Genomic DNA, 9,879 nt, shown 5'->3' on the forward strand with positions numbered 1-9,879 from the left:
CCAAGTTGTGATTTTGATAAAGGAAAAAGCAAGGTAGATGTTGAACACATTAGAAATGAGATGAATAAGACATTGAAAAAGAAAGATGATTGTAGCACATCAAATGGAGAAGAGATCACTTTACCCAATGGATCAGGTGATCACACCTCATCAAACTAGGAAATCAAGAGGTATGTGGGATTGATATTCAAATGTTATATCATACATCAGTTCCAAAAGGTTTTAGTACTAAAAGGATTATATTAGTATGAACAAAGATGAAAGATGTTGTTAGAAATTCAAGATAAATCTTTAAGTTTTTCATGTTATTGCTAAATATGAAAAGTTTCCTATATGTGCTGAGTGGAATGCTAGAAGATGCTGAGCTAATAGACTAGCTAAGTTGATGTCGAGCTCATAGTGGTTGCCGAGTGATGGAAATGTTAATGGTTGTTGATTGAGCCTAAAACTAGTTAATGCTTAGCTTACAACTGAATAAGCACTTAGCATTTATTGCAGAGTTTTCAAAGGATATTTGATCGATTTTAGGCCATTTTTCATCATTTCAAATTTGAGAAAGAGAGAGAAGAGAAAAAGGTGATCTAGAAATCCATCCAAAGTAGTTACAAAAGATTTTAGTAGCAATCCTACATCATTTCATCAAATTTCATAAGGTATTTATCAAGAGCCGAGCTACGCAGTTTAAAATTTTGTAAACCCTAGTTTCTCATTATCGCATAAGTTCAAAGAATGTAGAATAAAAGGAAGTTTTGAATGTTTAGTTAGTAAGTAACGAAGTCAAACAACCCATTTTCAAAGCTATTCCTGATATTGCTTATAAGCAAGACCCTTCTGGTGCATTGTTGATGATTCCACCGAATGTGATAATGCTGCAAGATGTAAGAAAATGCTACAACTGTAAGATAGTAAGCATTGGTGATATGGAGATTAGGGAAGCATATAACAGACTCTGTGATAATGGTGTTTTGAAAGAAGAATTCAAAATTGTTGAAAGGAAGGGATTGATGCAAGCCCTAGATTTTCTAAATGTATTCAAGACTGAATGGATTAGGATAGTGCTTAGCCAAATTCATGATGGTCCATTATGGCTGGACAATGGACCTATCAAAATTACTAAGAGAGTAATTCGTAAGGTTACTAGTTACCCAACCCTAAAGCGGCCTAAGACACTAAGAAGTGACTCAAAGGAGGTAATTGAGAAAAATACTAGAGTTCTCTAGAACAAGAGAGGCATGATAGTTGACATAATCATTGATCCTTTGATAGACTTTGCTATAAGTGTTATATCATACAAGTTCTATCAATCTAGTAGATTAAACAGTGTGCCCTGTATAGCTATGGATGTTGGATACAAGATTGTTAAGAAAGATCATACATATGATCTAGCAAAGCTACAATTGCAACAATTGATGGAGAACCTTGGAGCAATAAGGAAAACCAAGAGTGCACAGTGAAAATTTGCCTCCATATTAATATGCATATTCTTTTATGTGCAAAACACCTTTCCAAAATTTATAATAGTTGCATGGAAAAAAAATAGATCGGTAGAAATGCAAATTAGTGAATACATTGAGTAGTTAGGAGAGAACTTTGAGTCTGTGATGACTAGCTACTTTGAAGATTTCAAATAATCAATGAAGAAAAGGTTTAGAATACTAGTGTCACTAGTAGAGAAATATTATAATGATGTATGTTTTATTGTGGATGTTGACTATAGTTTTGTACAAGCTGCTACACCAAGAGTGAGATGGTTGAGGCCACTTGGATATGAAATAAATGTGGATGAAGCCTCTACAGCCATTACTGCTTTACTATCAGAAGAGGTAGATAAAGGTGCAAAGATATTTGACAATTATGAAATGGTAAAATCCAAAATTATCATGGAATTGAAGACTGCCTCTACCATAAATAAAAATGAGAAGATAGTAAAGAAGTTAAAAGCAAAATTTGGAGAGGGTGTCGAGCAAGAAGAAGAAGAAGAGGATGAAGAGGAAGAAGAAACCCATGCACAAGCACCTCTTTCATTAACATAGGGTATGGGTAAAGATCAGCCAAAAGAGGAGGAGACTAAAATAACTAAAGGTGTCAAGGGAGAAGAAGCCAAGGAAGCACCTACTCTTACTGAGGCAAAGAAGAGGAAGGCTAAGGTCCAACCAATGACTAAAGCTAAAAATGTAGCTAAGTCAAGTCAGCCCAAGCCCATTGCACCTACTACAAGGGTTAGTGCATGTGCAATAGCTCAAAAGGCTAAAGAAAAGACCAAACAAGCAGAGTAAGGAAGTCAAGCAGGAAAAAGACCAAGAAGAAAATATGTTGCACAAGCTTAGTCTGATGAAGAGAAAACAAAGTTAGATGACATCAACCAATTTAAAGTGGTGAGTCATAATCCTCTTTTAGACCTTGAAAATTTAAGTGAAAATATTTTTTATTATATAAATAGGTTTTATAAGGACCCTAAAACCCAAAAGTAAATACATTACTATGGTTGATAATAAATTTATGTGAAAATGTTAAGAATAGTGCAGAATTATCATAATTTACACATGTTGATTTTGATAATTCTGGTTAAAGTGGAGAAAAATCAAGTGGAAGAAGCCATATATGCTATGATGGCAAAATTCAAGACAACTCCACTAGAGATTGCCAACTCAATGCCAAAGAATTTATATGACATAGTTGTGCAAAAGTAGTACTATTGTCTAAAATTGGAAAGACAAATTAGGGAGACCACACTAGCCCAAGTGATGCCTAAACTAACTAAGGAAAACATTGCAAAGATTGTAAAGAAATATGTAGTTAGGTTCACACCTAAATACAAAGCTTTTATCATTTTGCAAAAAAATATTGAGGACATAGTCAAGAAGTCCACACAAATATGGAGACTCGCTTATGAGTTAACTATAATGAAGGAAGGAGAATCTGAACCCATTGAAGTGAAGGATGATGAAGGGGATGATGACAAAAATAAAATTGTTGAGGAAGGAACTAAAATGAACATAGATGACAAGGAAAAAACTGAGCCAGAGCGGCAACAAGAAGAACAAAAAATGCATGACACATAATTGCCAAGTGTCAGTCCTCAACATGACACAAGTGAAACTACTAAAACAATCACAGTCAAGGATGTCTCTAATGTTACAACTCAAAACATCAATCCTCTCACAGAGGAAGACCTTAAGAAGATACTTGATCAAACTACATTGTAGGCACAATTATGTGTTAATCCTGTGTTGGTAAGTATGGATGAACTACAGAAGACAATGACGAATACTACAAGGGAAAAGGTGAATCCACAAGAACGACCTCCTATCATCCCTCTAGCCACTAATGTACAAGCTTTGGTCCAAATACCATAAGATACATCAAACAAGGTTGATACAATTGCCAAGGTTGATATAGTAGAAAAGAACATAGTGGAAACACAAGTTGCTATTGTAGAACAACAAGAAACGTATCAGATAGACTTATCTACACCTACAACACAAAATCAAGGTGCAAGCCAAGTCATTATGATAGAATCGGACAAGCCTAAAGAGATAGAGTAGACACCTACAATGGAGGAGCAAATACCCATCCAAGCCCTAGTAACCTTACCAGCATCTGGCACTCCTTCCACAAAAACTCTTTAGAAGCCGAGCATAGATACAAACCCATTACAGATCTCAGTGCCAAGCTCGAGTTCATCAAAGGCACAAGAAGTCATACAGTATGGAGATGTGAGCCTTGATGAAGAAATCATTTTGCCCAAGTATGATTATGATACAATAACCATAGAACAAATGGACATACTACAACAAGCTCTAGCAAGGAAAAAGCATCAAGAAATTATTAGAAGGGAGCATAGGCAGAAGCAGGCACTACAAGATATTAAAGACATCTTTTTAGATGCATTCAGTCTGTCGACTTCTGATGAGACCAAGCTATTAATAGAACAACTGACAGACATAGTGGAGAAGGTCAATAATGAATACCTGGATACAAATGCCAAATTACTTGAATGGTCAAAAAAGAAGTTTCAAAGCAAAGTTAATGAAAAGATATTAGGTGATATAGCACTAACACAAGTTGCATTAACAACTAAGGTTGAGGATTTGAAGCAAGTACTTGAGAACATATTCTCATTATACACTAAATTGTGCAACCCCTCACTCCTCATCCAAGAGACCAAAAGTCACATCCTGATCTTGGAAAGCCAAATTACTTCATCAGGTACCAAACTACCTATGAATTTAGCTCTGAGTGAGAAGCATTTTAGGACATTGTTTCAAACCCAGAGTTAGTTGGTTGTATTGATAGTAGACGAGGCTAACATAAGAGCCAAATTGACTAGCATCTAGGCAACTCTCACCCCCCATATGGAAATTTTGCATAAGGAACTGGGCTATGCTGAAACCCTAATGAAGAAAGACCCAAATCTTTCTACACTAGATGGTCTAGTTCACCTTGCTAATGAGCTAGCTCCAAGCCAAGTCATTGGATGTAGCATGTGAGAACTAGGATGCAGTTCTCAAGATGATATTGGATTTCCATAAATCTTTTTTGGACAAACACACTATAAATGTATAGCCTATTGACATAAGTGTCAAAAAGGGGGAGAATAAGACAAATAGGGAGAAATATTTTAAGGGAGAATAAGAATTTTAGAGAAATATAAGGAGAATGAGAAATGGGGAGAGCAAGCAAAGGGGGAGACAAAAGTAAGACAAAGGACAGAGTAAAGATAGAACAAGTTGAGGGAAGAGTAAGCATAAACTGCATGGAGTAAAAGACTATCAAATTTTACTTAGCAAGAGTACCAAATTTTGGATACAGTACAAACATATCAACTAAGGGGGAATTATCAAATTTTGAGGTATACAAGTTACTACAAAATTTTGACATTTTGAAGTTTTGTATACAAGTCGAATTAAGATATGTTATGCTCGTGAAATTAAGGATGTTAATATATACTCAAGTGTTTTTGACACTCATGTCAAAGTGGAAGATTGTTGATCTCAGATTGGTTTTGACAAGTGAGTGTCAACACACTTAAGTTATTTACTTAGTTCATGCCAAACAAGTAGTACATGCCAAGCACAACATGTATATATTGGACCATGTCGAGTCATAGTGAGTGTCAAGCCACTCATGTGCCGAGTCACTTAAGTGCCAAGAAAATAGTGTATGCTAAGTGATTCAGGAGCCGAGTAAACAATGGATGCCAAGTGCTACATATGTTGAGTCACAATATAGAGATTAGTGCATGCCGAGCATTAAAGACTTCAGATGTCGAGTGAAACAGTTTTGGCATATTTGTTTATAAATGCACAAACAACAATGTAAACCATTTTTGAGCCGACTTAAGATTGAATTTCAATATTTTGGAGATAAGGATGAATCTCTAGTTGAATTCCCTATGCAATTACATGCAACCAATTAGAAAATGGGAAGGATTAAGCGGCAAAATGAATGAATCTCAGTCATAGATTCATACCTAACGCTAAGTCACCAAAGTCTTCTTAAGGAGGACAAACCCTAAACTTTCTATGAGTTTTTAAGGAACAAAGAAAATAGTTTGCATGTGGAAAACAAGAGCATATATGGTGATTTAGAAGTTTTAAAGTGAGATTGCATTGCAAAATCAAACAGAGTAGAAGAGAGAAAAGAAAAGGATACAACAAAGAGACATCTAATTAAGAAGGATTGAAGATACATCAATTTAGAGGTGATCTATTATCAGGCAATCAAGTGCTAACTGTAAGATCAAAGCTGAGACATTCTAATAGGTGATTTCAGTCAAAATCTCTTAACAGAGTAGTCCTAACAGGTTGTCTGAAACCCTTTAACAGAGTTCTTACTTAGTTGTGATTTAAATTCCTTTAACCAGGCACACTTCTAACATGATGTTGAAATCCTCTAACAAGGTGATACCTAATAGTCTTTGTAAGCCTTTAATAGGGTAGGCATTTCACAGGGTAGATCATGTTTCATGGTCAAGACATTGTAACCTTCATTGGATACACTTTATTGCTGCAATAGTGAAGATTTGTGGGTGTCATCCCCACCCTTGTTTTACCTTCTCATTGGAGGGTTTTTGGGTAATCATATCTAGTGTCATGTGTGTTTGAATGCTTAAATGTTTACATGTTTTCATTAAATGCATGAGATGGATGTGTGGTGAAATTTTTATGGGTCCTAGCGTAAACTACTAATTCACCCCCCTTCGTGCCGCCCCCCACCATTCCCCCCCCCACTCTTAGAAGTTCACCTTTCCTATTGTAATTCCAAAAAATGCAACAATAACATTTCTTTACACATTTCCTTAGCAAATATTGAGACTATGAAAATAACAAGTACTTATATGACTTGGTTAAAAAGTTCGATGTTAGTTTCTTAGGGTATGTCACATGCCAAAACAAAGAGTTACATTATGAAGGCATAATTCTTATAACATTATAAATGTTTAGAACATAGGTTATGACAGAGACCTTCATTCCAAGATTTAGTTATAATAACTGAATAGGGTCTTCTCGGGAGTCTATTTATGGTCAAAGCATTGATAAAGTGTGGGTTTTGCTTTTTCTAGAAGTTGTGTGGTTATAGGGGTGTAGGAGTTAATTTTTATTTGTTGTGGACATTGTTTCATACTTTTATAGTGGAATATATATAAGATCATGTGGTTTTATATGTTTGGTTATCTGAATTTATGAATCTTATGCTCCATATATGTATATGGTTTATTTTTGTGTGAAAATAAATTGTGTGTGATGACAATCTTTATTTTACTATGAAATATTAGTGATATCCAAGTAATAACGGAGAAGATTATATTACTTATCAGCTCAAAAACTTGTTGAATATCAAATCCTACCACTTGCTATGGAGTAGAGTTGAATGGTTTTCTATTTTCACATTCTTTCCATATTGATGGAATGAATGTTAATGCCTTATGCATTCTAGTTAATAATTCCATTAAAAACATTCTTTTACAGTAAGATTTGAATTGAATAATCTTTCAAGTAAGGGAGCTACACCTTGAAAATGCATAGAGCTTGCTAAAAAATAAGATCGTTTGTTAGTTTAGTGTTAATTTTTCCTAATTAAGGGGATAAAGTTGTAAATTGATTAAGGTTTTAAATGAGGGAAAATTGTTCACTAACATAATTTAATGTATTTTTGATGAATCTATATGATTTTATTTGTTTAAAATATTTACTTCTCCAAACTGTACTTTTCTTGATCAGTATTTATCTTTCAAAGCTTGGTGTCTGTCACCACCAGATAAGGTCTATGATGCATGAAATTTGATGTTGAGAAAGATTTTTTACATATATATTTTATCCTTCTTGTTTAAGATCTTAGAATTACATATGTCAAACTAAATTAGGAACAGATGAAGTTATTCAATAAATTTTTTATAGGGCCTTATTCTTGTCTTCTAAATCAATTATGATGCCATTATATGAAATTTTCAAAGCTTGAGCTTGTGAGAGACTTTAGTTGTTTGTCCTTTTTTTCCCCTAAAACATAGACACTTGCATTTAGGATCAACTTATTTCTTTTGGTCAATTTGTAATGAACTAGAAATGAGACAATTTTAAATCTACTAGTGTATGGAATCATCAATTTCTCTAAAAAAAATTCCTAACTATTGGGTGAAGACATCAAACCTTATAAATTGTTTGGTTGTCTCAAAGTCAATGACAAAATATTGAAATAATAGACCACCAACATTGTCATTAGGGCCCATTTGGTTGTTGAAATTAGAAAGGAATTAGCATTTGTAATTCCTAAAAATTTAAAATCCATTGTTTGGGTGCACCAAATCAAAATTGCAATTGGAAAAAAGTAAAATTTGGTATCCCCATTTACCCTTAAATCCAGGGTTCGGTCTTCCATTTGAATAAGTGGAATTTCTCCAATTCCCATTTTTATTCCAATTTTCCAAAAACTTGGATTACATATGAATTGAAATGAAATTATTTTGAGATCCACTTTACATAATTTTATAACATTTCCCCCTACTCAAAGGTCACAAAACTAAGTTGTGTGTTTCCTTCCGCTCAAAATGTCAAGCAATAACACATCAAAGCTATAAATATCAATGCAATCCTTAATATGTGCTGACAACTCTCGTTTGGATTTGGAATGTTAACTATATTTTTCCTGCATAAATTTTCCATGGTTGTTTCATTTTTGTGAACCTATTTTCCATACAAACTCTGTCTCTCTACCATCAAACTTCATTGCACAAAACAATGAACTACATTTTACTATTTTTCTTCAAATTCAAATATCTTTGTGGAACATGTTTTAGACATAAATGGAGAAGAACATTGCAAAACAATATTGGATTAAGGAGAACAATGAGAGTGGAATTTTGTGAAAAACATACGTCAATCCAAAGAAGTGACTTTGTATAGTTACAAATGTTGATATTGTGAGTGAAATATTGAGAAAGATGGACAATGAGGACCCCTATTGGGATGTTGAAGAGATGGACAAAGAGACTGTGGGATATTATGACAGTATTAGAAGAAGAAATATATACAAGCTCATCCCATAGCCATGATACAAGAATGAGTAGTGTTAACATAGGGTTTGATGGACTAGAGTCAAGTGGTGATATAGATTGTAGTCATAATGTTGAGCTTGGTTACTTTTTATGTTTCAACAATAACGAATTGGTTAAATTCCTCATTACCCTTCATTGCACATTGTGATTGATTATGATTGTATTTTAAATACTGAGCTAAATTATTTGTTTGCCTACTACAAAATGGAAGAGGGTGAATGACAGTTATAGGTTTGAAAAAATTGCAGATCTCCCATAGATTCAATTGTTCTATATATGAAATGTTATATTTTTTTTAACCAAATAGGTCTGGAATAACAAATTTAGAATATTAAATATTTTTGGGTTTGAATGAAATGGTCCCAAACTAAATTTTGAAAACCGTAATCTAGATTTCAAGTTCCAAACTCCAAATCCAAAATTCTTTATGGCTAGCGTGTTCTTTTGTTTAATTATTTTCCTTAGAATAACCACCTTCTTAGTAGTTTTCAAATCATTTGTTCCAATTAAAAATAAGTCTTGTCTTGGAAAGTTTTAGGCAATTTCAAAAATGAATTGAATAATGGTTAAAATCTGTGCTAAATTTTTGAGCTCTGATGTGAACCCTTATTATTAGTCCTTGTCTATCTATAGGCAGGGAACTAATGTTCCTAGTGGTGGTCACAATTAATTTTTTCGAATCAAAACTAGTGAGCTTGTAAATTTTAAAAATCATATTATTTTTCAATTAATTTTCAAACAAGAATTTCTAAATTTTTATTGGCCAGTTACAATTTGACCAGGGGAAAAATTTATTTTTGACACGAAAATAAAGGCAAAAAAATCTCTGGAATGTTCTAATATTGTCAAAAAAATAAGAAATCTAAACATTTCTCACATCTTATACAACCTTCCAGTGGTTCTCTAGTTCTTAAATCCATGACCTCACAACTTCCACACATAGATAATAGATCAACAAGAAGTAGAGGACCAATGAAAGGCTAATGTAATAAGTCAACATGATCTTAGATTGACAGCCATGCCCTACCTTCCTTGCCACTCTCTAGTAGTACTACTTACAAATGCCCATAAACAATCAACAATTTATAATTAAAAAAAAAAACTATGATAATAATAACATCAAACAATAAGCTTTCTCATAAGAAGATCTTGGTCCTAGTTTTTTGTGCATGTGTACCCCTTGAAACGACAAAAATATGGGCAAAAACACCAACAATTATGCCTTGTCACATTTGAGGAGCATAGTTTGTGGTGCAGAGCACCTCCTTTTTTTGGTTTTGTGAGTTTTTAGGGTGTTAGTTGAGGTTTTTGTGGGAGTTTAATGA

This window comes from Cupressus sempervirens, chromosome 10 (genome assembly GCF_028749045.1).
Source record: "Cupressus sempervirens isolate cs-2001-9-10 chromosome 10, ASM2874904v1, whole genome shotgun sequence".
Classification (NCBI taxonomy): domain Eukaryota; kingdom Viridiplantae; phylum Streptophyta; class Pinopsida; order Cupressales; family Cupressaceae; genus Cupressus; species Cupressus sempervirens.